Source organism: Pleurodeles waltl, chromosome 6 (assembly GCF_031143425.1).
Source record: "Pleurodeles waltl isolate 20211129_DDA chromosome 6, aPleWal1.hap1.20221129, whole genome shotgun sequence".
In the NCBI taxonomy this organism is placed as follows: domain Eukaryota; kingdom Metazoa; phylum Chordata; class Amphibia; order Caudata; family Salamandridae; genus Pleurodeles; species Pleurodeles waltl.
Genome location: NC_090445.1, coordinates 1,658,751,652 through 1,658,768,636, shown reverse-complemented (window position 1 = coordinate 1,658,768,636; position 16,985 = coordinate 1,658,751,652). Strand labels below are relative to the sequence as shown.

At 42.8% G+C, this 16,985-nt stretch overlaps 1 long non-coding RNA gene across 1 annotated transcript in view; it reads right to left on the bottom strand.

The window, feature by feature from the left end:
• Positions 1–282: 282 nt before the first annotated feature.
• Positions 283–16,985, bottom strand: part of LOC138301290 (uncharacterized) — a 554,538-nt gene continuing 537,835 nt past the window's right edge. The window contains exon 5 of the long non-coding RNA XR_011205080.1: positions 283–3,316. This is a non-coding gene — a long non-coding RNA (uncharacterized lncRNA). The remainder of the gene's footprint in view (positions 3,317–16,985) is intronic.

The window sequence follows — 16,985 nt, the reverse complement described above, 5'->3', positions numbered from 1 at the left end:
CAATGTGAAAAAGTACCTTGGGTGCGTCAAAAATAACCCTGCACGGGCGAGTGCGCGTCAAAAAGGGCTTGCGATGCATTGATTCCACTCACGAGCAGGACCTTGCGTCGTTTCTCCTTTCGCAGGGTCGGGCGGTTTGTTTCTTCTCTCTTTAGGAGAGCAATGGGTCGATCCGGTCAGCACTCTTGGGTCCGGGCAGGCCTTGCGTTGTTTTTCCACGCCCAGCAGTACTTGAGTTGGAAATCCAGCCGCATGATGATCTGAAAACCCAGCAGCGCGGGTTGTGATCTCCCAGCCTCCGTCAGCGATGCTGCGCATCGCTTCTCCTGCTCCGTGCGTCGATCCTTCGGTTGTGTTTCCTGCTAGCGTCGATTCTCAGCTGCGGAGCCGGCGGCACGTTGTTTCTTCAGCTGAAGATCGGAGTTGCGTCGATCTTTTCCCCGCACGGCCCTCTTTGCGTGGATTTCCTTGTCTTTAGGCTGCCAGCTTCTCCTTTCAGGGTCCCAAGAACTGGATGGGCACCACAGGGCAGAGTAGGAGTCTCTCCAGAGACTCCAGGTGCTGGCAGAGGGAAGTCTTTGCTGTCCCTGAGACTTCAAACAACAGGAGGCAAGCTCTAAATCAAGCCCTTGGACATTTCTTCTCAAGATGGAAGGCACACATAGTCCAGTCTTTGCCCTCTTACTCTGGCAGAAGCAGCAACTGCAGGATAGCTCCACAAAGCACGGTCACAGGCAGGGCAGCTCTTCTTCCTCAGCTTTTCAGCTCTTCTCCAGGCAGAGGTTCCTCTTGTTTCCAGAAGTGTTTCTAAAGTCTGTGGTTTTGGGTGCCCTTCTTAGACCCAATTTCTCCTTTGAAGTAGGTCTAGTTCAAAGTAAAGTCTCTATTGAATGTGAAATCCTGCCCTGCCCAGGCCAGGACCCACTCACCAGGGGGTTGGAGACTGCATTGTGTGAGGGCAGGCACAGCCCTTTCAGGTGTGAGTGACCACTCCTCCCCTCCCTCCTAGCACAGCTGGCTCATCAGGATATTCAGGCTACACCCCAGCTCCTTTTGTGTCACTGTCTAGTGTGAGGTGCAACCAGCCCAGCTGTCAAACTGACCCAGACGGGGAATCCACAAACAGGCAGAGTCACAGAAATGGTATAAGCAAGAAAATGCTCACTTTCTAAAAGTGGCATTTTCAAACACACAATCTTAAAATCAACTTTATTAAAAGATGTATTTTTAAATTGTGAGCTCAGAGACCCCAAACTCCACATGTCCATCCGCTCCCAAAGGGAATCTACACTTTGATCAGATTTACAGGTAGCCCCCATGTTAACCTATAAGCAACAGTGAAAAACGAATTTAGCAATATTTCACTGTCAGGACATATAAAACACATTACTATACGTCCTACCTCAACCATACACTGCACCCTGCCTTGGGGCTACCTAGGGCATACCTTAGGGGTGTCTGACATGTAAGAAAAGAGAAGGTTTAGGCATGGCAAGTGGGTACACTTGCCAAGTCGAATTTACAGTTAAAACTGCACACACAGACACTGCAGTGGCAGGTCTGAGACATGATTACAGAGCTACTTATGCGGGTGTCACAACCAGTGCTGCAGGCCCACTATTAGCATTTGATTTGCAGGCCCTGGGCACCTCTAGTGCACTGTACTAGGGACTTACTAATAAATCATATATGCCAATCATGGATAAGCCAATTACATACACATTTTGTAAAGGAGCATTTGCACTTTAGCACTGGTTAGCAGTGGTAAAGTGCCCAGAGTAACAAAAACAGCAAAATCAGAGTCCAGCACACATCAACAACGTGGGGAACAGAGGCAAAAAGTTAAGGGAGATCACACCACGGATGAAAAGTCTAACAGGTAATAACAAACGTTCTACTATTCTGTGCTCCTGATAAATATGGTACATCTGATAAAAATGATTGCGTGGGTAGGCTAGTTCCCAGGACAAGGAACAGGAGAAAATGCAATATGGATGCATCGTATTTTTTTACGGACAACTGACCCTCTTTTCCCAATGTGCGTAGCCCGGGATTTCAGACCCTAGCTCAGCCAGCAACTTCGGAAATCTAGCTAACCTGTATATTTTTAAAAACTAGACACCTAGTGGTATCCAGGGTGGGCTGACTTGCATGGCTCTCCCCAGTGCCCATTTTTATCCAGAATACCCTGCAATCCTCAAACATTGACTAAAAAACTTTGTTTCCTCAAATTTCTGTGATGCAAAGTTCTGGGATCTGCAGGGATGCTGAACGTCATTTCACTGAAAAGAAAGAAACAGGCACAAAAGCCGGTGGAGCTTTTCCCCAGCCCCTGAGGCTGTTTCTATCAGCAGGAAATCCCTCTAGCAGGGCAGACAACACTCTGGTCACCACTATTGAGAACACTGGCTGAGACATTCCTGCTGCCAAGCCCACTGTCACTTGGAAGGTGCCAGTTGCCAGAAAATGGTGCACAGATAGGACTTGCACAAGAAGGGGGGATCCCCGTGGGCTGACAGATGGCAGATATCAGGTCAGGCTCCAATTGGGCACACAGCTCTGTGATTGTGGCCCTGTCCAGCCTATAGGTGAGGATAATGTGGGGGCCTGTACACGGAGGAATGTCTCCATCTCCTACTCATCCGCAGCAGTTGCAATCTAGGGGGCAAACGGTGAGCAGCTGGTCAGTATTCCATATTTACAAACACTACATGTATGGGTGATTGACTGAGTACATGAGTGGTTGTATGGGTGAGTGAGAGCATGAGTAGCTGTATGGGTGAGTGACTGGGTGCATAGCTAGCTGTATGGGTGAGTGGCAGGGTACATGAGTGGCTATATGGGGGAGTGATAGTGTGTATGAGTGGCTGTATGGGTGAGTGGGTGTATTAGTGACTGTATTGGTGAGTGAGAGGGTATATGAGTGGTTACAGGGGTAAGTGAGTAGGTGCATGAGTGAGTTTATGGGTGATTGAGTGCATGTGTGGTGTATGGGTGAGTCAGTGTACCATTGATGTATGGATGTGATAATGACTGTATGAGTGTTGTATGTGTGAGTGAGCGAGAGCATATCTGTGTGAATGAGTGAGTGAGTGAATGTATAAGTGGTGTATGTACAGTTGTGTGAGTGCTTGCATGGGAGAGTGACTGAGTGTGTGTGTCAGGTACTGTGTGGGTCAGTGACAAGAAAACAACTGGTGGCAACACATATGAAATACTGTCTATGGACGAAGACTGTCTCCCTAAGTATCTGAATGAAATATTTCCAGGCCACTACTAGTATCTTCACAGATTTGATGACATATCTCTCCAAACACTGTTGAAAAAAAGAACATAAATATAAGTTATTATTATGTTTGAAAGAGATCTGAACCAAAACAGTGTACATTATGTATGCTGTAGCCGTACATGACATTTTAGTACAACATTTTATGTTCCCTCTTTCCTGCGCTCAGCCTTTATGCTAGTACATATAAAAAGAGTATTGTAAAGTCATCATTAAACAGTGGGGAAATAACAATCATATATATTGCAGAAAGAAAAAACATAACTCCACAGTATTTCAGCACAAATTAGTGATACTGTGAATTGCACTCACTACATTTTCTAAATCATTTAATTAAGGTACAGTTACTACACTAAACAAAAGTCTGTATGTTACAAAAAAATTCCTTAATATTATATCTAGTACAAAGCTATGAACAGATATAATCTACACTTTAATTTTTCACATCTTTTTGTAGACATTACCTGCAATAGGCAAAATGATGTCTTAAACAGTGATGATGCACGTAGAGAGAAACCGTATACATGTTTTTTACCAGAAATACTTTGAGCACATTGGACCCACACTTCATTTTTTGACATTTTTTTCAAGACATTACCCCTGATAGGGCAAATTATGTCTTACGCAGTAATAATGCACATAGACAGAACACTGTATCCCATTTTTCTTCCACAAATCCTCATTAGAACTTTGGCTAAAGAAACAATAGGTAAGAATTAAAAGGTTTTAAAAGTAGTTTTTGTCTCAATTGCAGACTGCTATCATTGCATTCTGTCCATACAGTTTGAGTCTGTAAATATACAGTATAATTCAAAGATATAATAATAAGGCCTTTATGAAGATGTTAGGTAAACTACGGTATGTGGTCCCACAAACTGATATTTGTCCAACTTTAAAGTTTGTAATTTCGGTGTCCAATTTTGATCCATCTGCTCTGCATCGTTGAAGCATTGCTATAATGTATTTACCACTTCTCTGTATAAGCAATGTAGACAATACATTTGATTTACAATTTGAACAGGTCACGTTTTGACCACTCTTTTTTATTAATTTATCAAAAGACACACTTTTAGAATCCGGCAGAGTTAAGAGGAGAAATCGCTCAGATTGGATTTCAGTGGTAGACGAAAAAGAGCAATCGTCACCCTCATTGTTCCATTTATAACTCAGTCCAATTATGTCATCAATATTTACATCTTCTTTTAAAACTCCAAGGATCACCATAATAAATTCCTGTGCATCTTGTTGAGCATTTAGAGTAGATACTACAGATCCACTATATGTGTATACTTGTTCTCAAAGGCCTGAAGCAGAATCTATTACAATTCTATAACACGATAAGCATTAAAGGCAATGAAAGAGTTCTGTACACAATGTGTAAGTTGTTTTTTCTCGAATTGCATTTACAGCATGTGGTAAATGAAAAACAACACTGAGAACTACAATAGCATAGCAGTTTACACCATAAGTGTTATCCAACTGGTAACCCGCAATATCTTGATCGTTTTCCAATTTTTATTTTCTTGACACCTATTTGTTTCTCCTTGCTCTCTGTCTTTTCAGTAATATTTGCTGATTCTTATGTCAGTTTCCGCACCAGAGGGATTTTCTGTGTTGTGGGCATGGACAGCCGGGAGCCGTCTGACGCACACAACCACCGTGGCATTGTACGTCTTCCGGCCGTCTGACGCACCGAAGAGGTTAATTTGAAAGGGAGAGTTCCTACACTTCTCAGCAGTGTTGGAATGCATTTAATGCATTTAATGTGAGAGTACCATCACTTCTAAAGAGCAAACAGGTACTCTGAAGAGTGAATGCCTGCATTTCTGTACTTCCATTTAAGGCACTGGTCTATAATATCAGTAAAATGAAATGACTAATCTCTGCAAATGGAAAAAATCAATAACAAGTAAAATGTCCTTTCAAGAGTCATACAGGAACCCAATTTAAGTCAGAATAGTGATAACACATAAATATCATGGCCTAAATATCATTTTCAAAAATATTGTTCCATTGGGTGTAGATTTTCTGTAATTATCTGCAGTGGAGCATATTATTTTTCAGTTGTTTTTAATCTAGTCTTAAAGCAATGATGCTGTAATATGTAGACTCTTTGGACTCACAGGTGGACAGAGGTAGCTTTATTAACATGATCACAACTCTACATTAATTTCAAGTTGCAGGATGTAGTTCCTCTAGACACCCCATCAGGAACATGGTTGTTTATTGTAGCTCACTGCTTGCTGACTTCTGACTCCCTACTAGAAGTGATGGAACTTACTTCTATTGGAACACTGTAATTACAAAAACACACACACAGAACGTATCTAGAGGCGATTAAAGTTTTTCTTTGTGTTGAACAATCAGCAACATCACAGTCGACAAGCCAGTAACTATGACCTGGGCAGGGCACGCCATCATCAGTTTCATACTCATCCTGCAACATCACAGACCTACCACCAGTAGATCTGTCCTTTGCAGCTGTAAAAGCATCCCAAAGGAAGAATGGATTTCTGACCTCTCCGAGCAACTGCTCTATCACCCCAGCGACTTGCTGAAAGGCATCAAAACCTCAACAGCAACACCACCACATGTGCCCACACTCTAACTCCCCTCAAGCGCAACCCAAACGCAAAAGCCTGACTACAGACTAGCTGCTACACCGAGGAATTCAGGCTGACAAAACACCACTGTAAGCAATTGGAGTGCAAATGGAGAACAAGTAGAGAAGTCGCAGATAAAGACTTCTTCAAATCAGTCCCAAGATGCTACCACTAGCAGATCCGGAACACTAAGCACACAGCTCTTGCAGATCACATTGTCGCTAGAAGTAGCAAGCACAGCGATCTTCACCATCTTAAAAGATTTCGCTTTGTCTCCTGCCACCTCCAGCAACATCACCCCATCTCAAGACCTTTGTAACAAACTTGTGGAATTCTTCATATACAGCAACTTTGACCCTCAACCGGACACCGTTGAAACTCACCCACTTCTCATCACGGCTAATGAATGAACCCTGACATTGTGCCCTGCCATCCCCACCATCAAAATCCCTGCTACCATGGAGGCCATCCAGACAGGTGGCTTTATCTGATCCTTGCCCCCCCCACTGCTCATCAAAGGACTCCTACCAATCAGTGAAGCACTATGATCCATCCTCAATGCCTGAATCGACTCAGTCATATTCCCAGACACATGGAAACATGCCACTGTCATACCTCTGCTTCTACTGACCCAGCCATGCTTTCCAACTACAGGCCCATCGACCTCCTACCATACTTAATAAAGATCTTAGAGAAACTAATCAACAGGTGCCGGACCAACCCCCTCAGCTCTCATCAACTTCAGTAAAGAAACAGTATTTATCGCCGCCATAGCTGAAATCCATATGATTCTTGATAGAGAAGACATGGCAACCCTCATTTTCCGGGACCTCTCTGCATCACTTGATACAGTCTCACACCCATCAGGTGCCTGCATGAGGCTGGCATCCAAAGACCCGCTGTCCACTGGATATGCTCCTTCTTAAAAGACAGAACACAAGCTGTCAGTCTGGCACCTTACTCCTTGGCAGCTCGCAAACTCATCTGCAGAGTGCCTTTAAGGCTCATCACTCAACACCCTCTTCAACACATACATGATCCCTCTGGCACACAACATCAACATATTCTCCTAAGCAGATGACACGTACTCATACTCTCCCAACCAACCCCCAACAGAAGAAACAGGTTTACCACCTGCATGACAGAAGTTGCTAACTGGATGAAAGCCAGTTGTCTCAAGCTCAACACCGACAAGCCAGAACTAGTGATCTTCAGCAAGAACACCTCACCAAGGAACTCCAACTGGTGGCCGGCCGAACTTGGACCCACACCAAGAACCCTCTCCAGAATCCTCAGAATAACCATCAACAGCAAACTGAACATAACCAAGTCAATGCTGTAACTGCATTCTGCTTCCACACACTGAAGATGTGGAAGAAGATGTTCAAATGGCTTCTAACCAACCCTATAGAAATTGTCTCTCATGCCCTAGTCACCAGCAAGTTGGGCTACGGGAACACCCTCTATGCTGGGATCACCAAGCAACTCACTATAAGAATACAGACCATCCAGAACTCTGCAGACAGGCTCATCCTCAACCTCCCACAGAGAACTTATATCACACCACACCTCAGGGAACTACAATGGCTCCAGGTACACACTCAATTCAAACTCCTCACACACACCACATTCAAGCCACTACACAACTCAGCCCCCTCCATACCTAAACAGAAGCATCTCCTTCCACCAAGCACCCGGATACCTCCACTCTGCAAGAATCCTAATTGCACACATTCCACTCATGCACAGAACCAGTTCAGGAGGACGTTCATTCTCTTAAATTGCTCCAAGAGCATGGAATGACCTCCCATTCCACATCAGAGCCTCCTCTTCGCTTCTTGAATTCCACAAGAAGCTGAAGACCTGGCTTTTCAATTAACCAACCTACCATAGGCAGGGCTAGGCACACACACCTGCTCAGCACCAGGATACCCTCATGGGTGATAACATGCTTTACAAAACAAACAACATGTCATAACAATTGCAAACTAGCAGCTGGTGTCACTGAGGTGATGATTGATTCCAATTGCATGCCACAATAACTCAGTTCATGATGGATCAGAGATGCATTAAAGATGTCAGAAGGAAGGCAACAAAGGAAAAGAGGGCGAATTAGGGTCTAATGATGCACATGGTTTAAATATTCAAGGAGTTGCACATGAGGGAGCGCATTGTCATCCAATGTTGGACTGAATTGAGGCAGTAAGAGATTTTGAATTGAAGTCGCATGTGAAACTGGGAAAGAAAATACTGATTTGAATGTCCTCAGTATTAAGATGGAATTGGAATCAAAGCAGGTGGGGATATGGTCCAAAGACAGCCTGTAAAGAGGGAAATATAGTAGGCCCAAAGCACCAGGTGGCACCAGGCAGAAGGGTCAGCTATGAGACAGAGGAGCACCTTTAGATACAGATTAGTGGTTAGACACAAATACTCAAACAAAACAATTGCCTTTCCCGTTATGGCTAGAGATGCAAGTGTTGCAGGAATGGTTGCTCTATCACTGTATTAGAAGCTACTCAGAGGCACAGAGTGGTCAGGACAGAGGAAACATAATGATGAACCAAGAAGGTGAGATACTACGAGAGGTGTAACAAGTCTGTTTCGGTGGAGGGAATATTCCAAGATCAGACTATAGTGGATTTAGTAAACATACGGAGGAGAAGTATTGATTCCCATGTCTTTGGAAACTGAAACACATTTTTTGCTCTTTTGTCCAACCTATCAAGGTGCTTGATGTAGGTGGTTACGGCCTTTTGTAAGACCTTATACATTAAGCAGTATTCAGTCGTCTTAGGATTTTTTAAACAAACACATCAGTTTTTATTGTCTTTGCCGTAAACATGTTTTTAGACATTGCTTGGTATTCACGGAAATCAATTGTGTGTCACTCATTTGCGCATCCTGATTTCTTAATTGATTTGTTACATTGTATTCCTTTTTTAAGTATTTAATGTGAATCTATTTATAGTCTTACTTATGTATGTATCTTCTGTAGGTATTTTCAATCAATGTTTTCTGGATTTATTCCTGAAATAAACATAATAATGAATGATTCCATGTATCCAACTCACATAGAACACACAACCAATTTCAACTAGCTGCACCGGAACACATACCACAGCAAGAATGCATCTTGCATTAATACCAGATGTTAAGTAACCACTGCTTTTGTGCCCAATGTTGCCTCAATAGGATACTCTCTAATCTTTGCCAACCTCAATCCTTCGTACCCCATTTCCAGAGAACTGGCACACCACACAATACTGACTACCAACTATCAAATGGGTTAACAGGTAGCACTTCTAAAGTTGAATGTTTAAGATACTTAGCATGTAATATCACATACTAATGTGCATTTTCTTACTTAAAGACCATGGGCCTGATTTAGAGTTTGGTGGAGGGGCAGAGGCAGCCCCTCCACAAGAGCAGAGGAGTGTTGCCCCACTAAATAATTCCCCCAGAACTGAAACAAAATGGTAATAAAGTTTATATTTTACCATTTTATTTTTCAGCACACCATCCTGAACCGTGTGTCAGGATGGGGCATGGCCATTTCTGCTGAGCGACAGCAGCAGGGAGCTGTGCACTTTAGTTTAAAGTGCGCATATCCCTTTGACCAGCCATCTTGCGATGGCCAGCCTGACATGCGCACTTTAAACTTCTCTAACCCAGCTGTCTTAAGACAGCTGGGTTAGAGAAAGCACAGGCCTCCAGCGCTCTTGTGAGCGTTGAGAGGCCACTCCCACTAATCCTGAACTGCTTTCATGCTTTTACCAGCATGAATGCAGCATCAGGATTTCTTAGTGCTGTTTCCCGGTCCCCGCAGCTGCGTTGGAGTCACGACGAGAGGAGGACGTGGTGAGGAGGAAGACGCATCACCATCAGGTAAGTGCCTTTCTTTTTTTTTTTTATTATTATTATTATTGTGTCCCCCCACCACCTCATGCCATAAATGCAAGCAAGCAGCCACTGTGGAGGGGGATACTCCATCACAAATGTGACGTACATTCCGTCTGCCGTATTACAATTCCATTATAGCCTATTGAAATTGTAATATGGAGGACAGGATATCCATCACGTTTGCAATGCAGTAACCCCTCCGTCAAACTCTAAATCAGGCCCTCTGTTAGATGATTGTATACCCAAGTTTTACCATAGTTAACTCAAATGCACAGGTGTTTGTCACCAAAAGGTGGCTACAATCTTTAGTATTGTTATTCTTCACAACCGTGTGTGAATCAGTGATCTTACACACATCTAAGGTATACACTGCTGATTATGATTCTAACGTTTGCTGCGCTTCACCAAAACATACCGTATGCATTTATCCTCAAAATCCAACATCTTAATGAATCAACATTCTTTTGTTATGATGTAGCTTTGAGAAAGATCTATGCAACACATGGGAAAACATCTCTCTGCAACATCCTTCTGTTCCGAAATTATCAATTTTTAAAATATCTTTATCTGTGGAATACATTAAGGAAACTACAAAGCCAGCCTGTATGATTTCTGATTAAACTAAAAGTTACATTTGCCATCATGCATTATGGGAACTTTATCCAAGCCACCTGCTGTCACCTGCTTCCACTGCCTTGTTGCTATGACAGTAAGTAGCAACTAAGACCGAAACTTTAGCATACCATTTCACCTCGAAAGGAGTGCTTGCACTGCCATTTATGAGAGTCTATTTTACATCTTAAAAACACATTCATTCATCACACATTCAGTTCTTTAATTCACACACGAATTTTAGGAGAAACCAAATCTTTTTGTATTTTTTTTACAGTTGTAAGTTTTTTAAATCTTTTTACTAGGAGTCGAGTACAAGCTATTACCACCAGGATCACTACGATCATTGCCAATAACACCGCCATTAACGCGACAACCACTATCGCTATCAGAACAGCCATTGTTACTACCACCACCAGCAGCAAATCTATTACCACCATCACCATTACTACCACGGCATCCTTTGTGCATGCCTTTGCTTATTCTACTGTGTAAAAGCATGGTGTTTTGGTTTTGCAAGTGCTTATTAACATTTTATGATTAATACGATTGAAGTAATAGAATAAATATACCTCGCATCATTTGTTTATTTTATTATTATTTTTTAACAAGTAATTTCGTCTACAGGCTGTATCGATTGATACCCAACAGCATTCACGGGATGAATGTGTTTAGCTGTTTAAAAGGTCATTCTTGGTTTTGCTTAAGTTTTATTTATGTTTGAAGAAAGAGGGGGATCTTAAATTAAATTGTGTCTTAAAAAAATAAGAAACCCTCAGGAGGAGCCTGATGGCGGGCCATATTTACTAAAAAGTCATGGAACGCAGGGCAGCGAGCAAAGTTGCTGTACTGCTTTGCATGACCGGCAGGAAGCTGAACGGCCCCATATCTTGTAATGTGTGGTGCTTTTCAGCTCTCTACCCGAACTGGCGCACTTGAGGTCGGATAGCGTCAAAGCAGTATTTCACCATGGTGCAAGGGAGTCTGCATTACGGGGAGCATTGCATTTGTGCAGGAAGGCGTACCTTCCTGCACAAAAATAATCTTTTGAAGCATATTCCTTTTTCTGCAGCACACACGGAAAGAGGAAATATTGAGAAGAGGAGGCAGCTGCTGGCATTAAAAATGCGAGCATAGAATACTGAGGCAGCGTAATCCTGAAGCCATCTTGGGCCTCTTCGATCCATTTACAGCCACAACCCTCCCTCCTCAGCTCACTGTCAACGTCCTGCTTTTCCCCTTTGTGACGCTTTTTCGTTTTTCTCTTCCTCCATCTTTCTGCTCGCAGTAAATGCTTGAGACAGAAAACTATGCGCAGGCCCTCAGAAATAGGTACCAGTGCTACGCACCGGAAACAAAAAGCACAAATTTAAGCACTGGTATTCCCCATTTTGGTGCACACCTAGGTTTACAAGTCTTTGTAAATCTGGGTTTGATTCAAAATATATTGGTGAAGTCCTGGGAACGCCCATGTTCCACCCACGTAACGTCTACCCTATGCAAAGTAATGCAAGGAAGCGCTATGCGCTCGGTTGCATAACTCTGTATTTACTAAACCATGCACATCGAATTTGCATGGCTTAGCAAATGACAAAATGGATTTTGTCCCGGGGATGCGCCACAGAAGAGATGCAAATCTGACGCACAATCTCAGAAAATCTGGCGGTCCTGCATGCGAAGGCCTGACACGTACCATGAAGCACAACAGCAAACAAAAGAGCTTTCTGGACCCCCCTCGAGCTAAATCCTGCAATACCTGTGCTTGCAAAATAAGGCACCACTCATCCAAACGCGCACTGGGGAGTTACAGTTCAGCAGCTCGAATTACCCAGCTATCTGAATGATGCGACAAGTGAAAAGGGAGGCTGGAAACATTGTCTGTACCAGAGAAAATAACGAAGCGCTCCGCCTCACCGGAGGGGATGTTTCTCTTCTGAGCTGCCGAGGACTGAATGGGAGCCGGCAGGGAGAACAGAACAGCGCGCAGCTCTCGGAAGTTCATCAAATGAAAATTTCGCTGCGACCAAGAGACACTTTCCAAATCAATATGCAATTAGATGTGCTGGCAGCGGGGCACGAAGAGAGCTACAGTGTTGATTTCTCGCTGCGACAGAGGGTTTAAATCCTAATAACAAATGGGCCTCTGAGGGCCGGGTTCAGAGATGACACCAGCGGCGGGGTCGGGGCGCGAGCAGCTGCGAGGGCACAGCCCTGGGGAGCGCGCGCTGCACCCGGCGGGGTTGGGGTCCTCGCGCCTTAGGCTTGTCACAACTATATGTGCACACCCAGACACTGGGCACGGGCTGTACTTACGGACTTCATTTAAGTTTACATGGAAATATGGCTGCCCTTATCTATCACGTACAAATGCATACGTGTTCATGGCCGCTGAAGAATGCGTATACACTTTCCCATACCATTTGCTTATAAGACAAGAGTTTTCACTAATGCATACATACAAAAATACACACATGCATACATGCAAAGCATTGCATACACATAAACATATCAACACCCATTACTTACAGTTGCATAAAACTATTACTTGCACACATGCACAGTCATATCTTTACTTATGTATGCATATACACATACTAGTACCCTTTACCCTTGACTTGTACACGTACAGGCATATCTTCACCCAGTGCATATATATGTATGTGTGTGTGTGTGTGTATATATAGTGTGTGTATGTATGTATATATATATATATATATATATATATACATACTATTAGAGTAATACTGGTGGAATGTTTGTGTGTGTGGATATATATGGATATATATATCCACACACACAAACATTCCACCAATAGTACTTAATCATGCAAGATATGGCCAGTATTTTTGATATATAAGAACATGCTCATTCCCAAACATTCAGAGTATCAAAGACACAAGACCTCAAACCCCTTGAGGTTTGTTAGGCAAGACATACATGCAACCTTTGCTCCCGCTACCACAACGCACTGCTCGTGACCTCACAGATGACTTCAGAAATTACATTACAAATGACTTATGAGTTTACTAATGACTTCCTTGTTGGTATCACTTCACTATTGACATCAACACAACACATTAATTAGTATTTTTAAAAGATTAGTATTACTATAACTTTGTGATAAATAGTATGGAATGGTACCTTTTAAAGCACAGTCAGTCAGTAACATTGGAACTTGACAGGCAATGTGTGCTAATATGTGCTTTGAAATTGACTGAATAGAACAGAAATGCAGCTATAGAGTGGGTTGTTTTCCTGCAACACACTCTCGGGAAAATGCTGTGGCCCATATTTATACTTTTTGACGCAAAACTGCGGTAACACAGTTTTGCGTCAAAAAAATTTGCGCCGACTAAGGCCATTCTGAAGCACCATGCGGGCGCCGTATTTATTGAATGACGTTAGCCGGCGTTAGCCGCCGGCGCCGTCTGGTGTGCGTTAAAAAAAACGACATACACCAGGCAGCGCCGGCGTAGGGGGTTATGGGGCTTGGGCGTCAAGAAATGGGGCAAGTCAGGTTGAGGCAATTTTTTCGCCTCAACCCGATTTGCGCCATTTTTTTTCACTCCCAACCCCCATAGAAATGCCTCCTGTCTTAGCAAAGACAGGAGTCATGCCCCCTTGCCCAATGGCCATGCCCAGGGGACTTCTGTCCCCTGGGCATGGTCATTGGGCATAGTGGCATGTAGGGGGGCACAAATCAGGCACCCCTATGCCACAAAAAAAAAAAAAACACTTACCTGAACTTACCTTAATGTCCCTGGGATGGGTCCCTCCAGCCTTGGGTGTCCTCCTGGGGTGGGCAAGGGTGACAGGGGGTGTCCCTGGGGGCATGGGAGGGCACCTCTGGGCTCCTTCAGAGCCCACAGGTCCCTTAACGCCTGCCTTTTGCAGGCGCTAAAAAACGGCACAAAAGCGGCCGTACGTCATTTTTTTTGACCCGCCCACTCCCGGGCGTGAATTTTGCCCGGGAGTATAAATCCGACGCACATGCCTCAGACGGGAACGCCTACCTTGCATATAATTAACGCAAAGTAGGTGTCCACGCTAAAAAATTACGCTAACTCCTAGACGCGTCTAACGCCAAAGTATAAATATGGAGTTAGTTTTGCATCGAAATTGCGTCAAAAAAAACGACGCAATTCCGGCGCAAACGGAGTATAAATATGCCCCTGTATTTTTAGGTGCATTTTACTAAAAGACACTGATAATAATTGTATGGGTTTTAAAGGGAGTTCTAAAGCCAACAGCACACAGTTATCTACACACAGACATGGTGCATACAAAGCTATTGTCCTACTGTTAGCACGCACTGACTATGCTTGACTCCTATGGAAAGAGTTTGAATAAATATTTAGCAGCGCAGGTAAATAGGTTGGCAAAAGGTAATGGGGAGGATGCAGTGCACAAGTAGGGGGTATACATCGGTAGACACCGTCCACCCACTATTTTCACAACTGGACACCGTCCACCCTGCCAAGTAGTTGTGCCACACTGTAACATGTTGAACTCGTCCTGGTGTAATTTTTAAACACCGCAATGCATTCAGCAGCACCTGCACGTTGTCTGCTTTCTTTCTGAGCAGCAACATGCAGGCGGCAAGGAGGGGGCTTTTTTTATTTTAAATTTGAGCTGCGGCCAAAACAAAGATGGAAGTTAAGTGGCCATGAGGCCTCTTCTTGTTCTTGCTGGAGCTATCTGGAGCTTCACACCTACCTGCAAATGCAATGGAAGGGAAACAAAGTTACACAGCTTATTGTGACTTCACAGGTCCTTAAGAGAGGGATGATTATGACTTTGGTTAGTCCCTGGATATAAGAGATATGAACGCACAGTTAGAATGCCAGATATGCTGGTCTGTTCCTGTATTTACACAAATAGCAATTTAAATATAACTATTGTTTTATTTCTATTATAGAGCTACTTATCCTACTGCAGGGTCTCAGAGCGATTTACATCACATGTACACACTATACATTGACAATAATTCATAAAAGTGTAAATCCATGTAAAGGATGTTTTTTATAGGATAAGGGAGTTAGAAGGTGTATGAGTCACATATCCTTCATAGTTCACTGTGCTCTATTAGAAGGATTACATGTTAAAAGCAGTATCCCACTTAATTATCTACGTAAAATAAAAATCTGTCATGATGTGCTTTGCAGGAGACACATTAACCATCTATGCTACTTTGATTCAAAACTGGGACTAGACACGACACACATCTTTCCAGCCAATGTGTTAACCACCAGAGTTATCTTACCATTATTACAATTTTTTTCTCTGAGATTTACAAGGCATACAAAACTCTCTGCAGCAGGTGCCTTAACCCCTTAAGGTTTTTTTTTAAATGCAGTCTTTGCAATTAATTAAGCAGAACATATTTATTGCCAAGTTTCTCCTTGTGTCAATATCTTTGTGGCAGAGATTTTAAAAAATAAATGTTGAAATTGTGGCCCAGATTTTGCACCAGAGATGTGTCACTTTTTGGCACAACCCAAATGCAAAATCTAATTTGTTAAATCTGGTAATTATGTCAAATATACTCTGTATAGACTTGTCAAACATATGTGTGAGGTCTTAAGATTAGATGTCACTCTTTGTGATGTCACTTGCGATGTCACGTGCCATGATGTCACATGCTGTGATATCGCGCGCCATGATGTCACCTATATACTATCTTGGTTAGTCCGCCCCATGTCTTTTTTTAGGACTTGTGCCCTATGGGCATGGGTGCAAGTCATGGAGTGAGGGTGAGGGTCATAGGACAAGAACTATCCAGGTGTTTGTAGAAGGGGTCATTAACACCATTTTGTGAGGACGAAGCTTATTTTTTATCATTAGAAATTGACAAAAATTGAAAGAAAGGCAAAAAACAGAGTGAGAGTGAGGAAGAGAGAGATAGGAAAGCAGTGAGTGTTAGCATTACTGTCATTATCTATGTTTCATAGCATCCTTGTGTCAGAGCCCAATACTGGTGCCCATGTGCCCGTGTCAAAGAATACAACATAAAACAAACCCCTTTTAGTCAATAAAAGTTACATTACAAGTGGTTTAGTCAATTATAATTACAGCATAATCACATAGAAAGCTTTGAGTTACAATAGTTCAACGAATGTACTTAATGGTTTGAGCATTTAATGTCAAGTTAACTTGTATGCATAGAGTTTTCAAAGTTTTCACATCAGAATGCTTGCATGCTTTTAGATATGTTCAGAGGGTGTTATTTAAAAATGTTGATTAGCACTACAAATAATCGTTTTCACATTACATAAAAGTGGATGAACTGGTGCTACTTGTAATCTATGTTCCTTCAATTTCAACATTTGTACTTGTCTGACCTGACTCATGTTACACTTTACTGGCCATTAACTGCACTCACTGACCATTGACGATCTTTGTTTTTTTGTGTTTCTATTCCAGACTTATTGCTTTAAAACTGATGCCCATATTTATGAAAAATGATCCTCAACTGTGCTAGTGCAGTTGTGCATCCTTTTTTTTAACGTGAGCTAACGTCACTCCATAGCATCATCTGTGCGCCATATTTAAAAAATGCCGCACGATGGGGCCAAGGAATG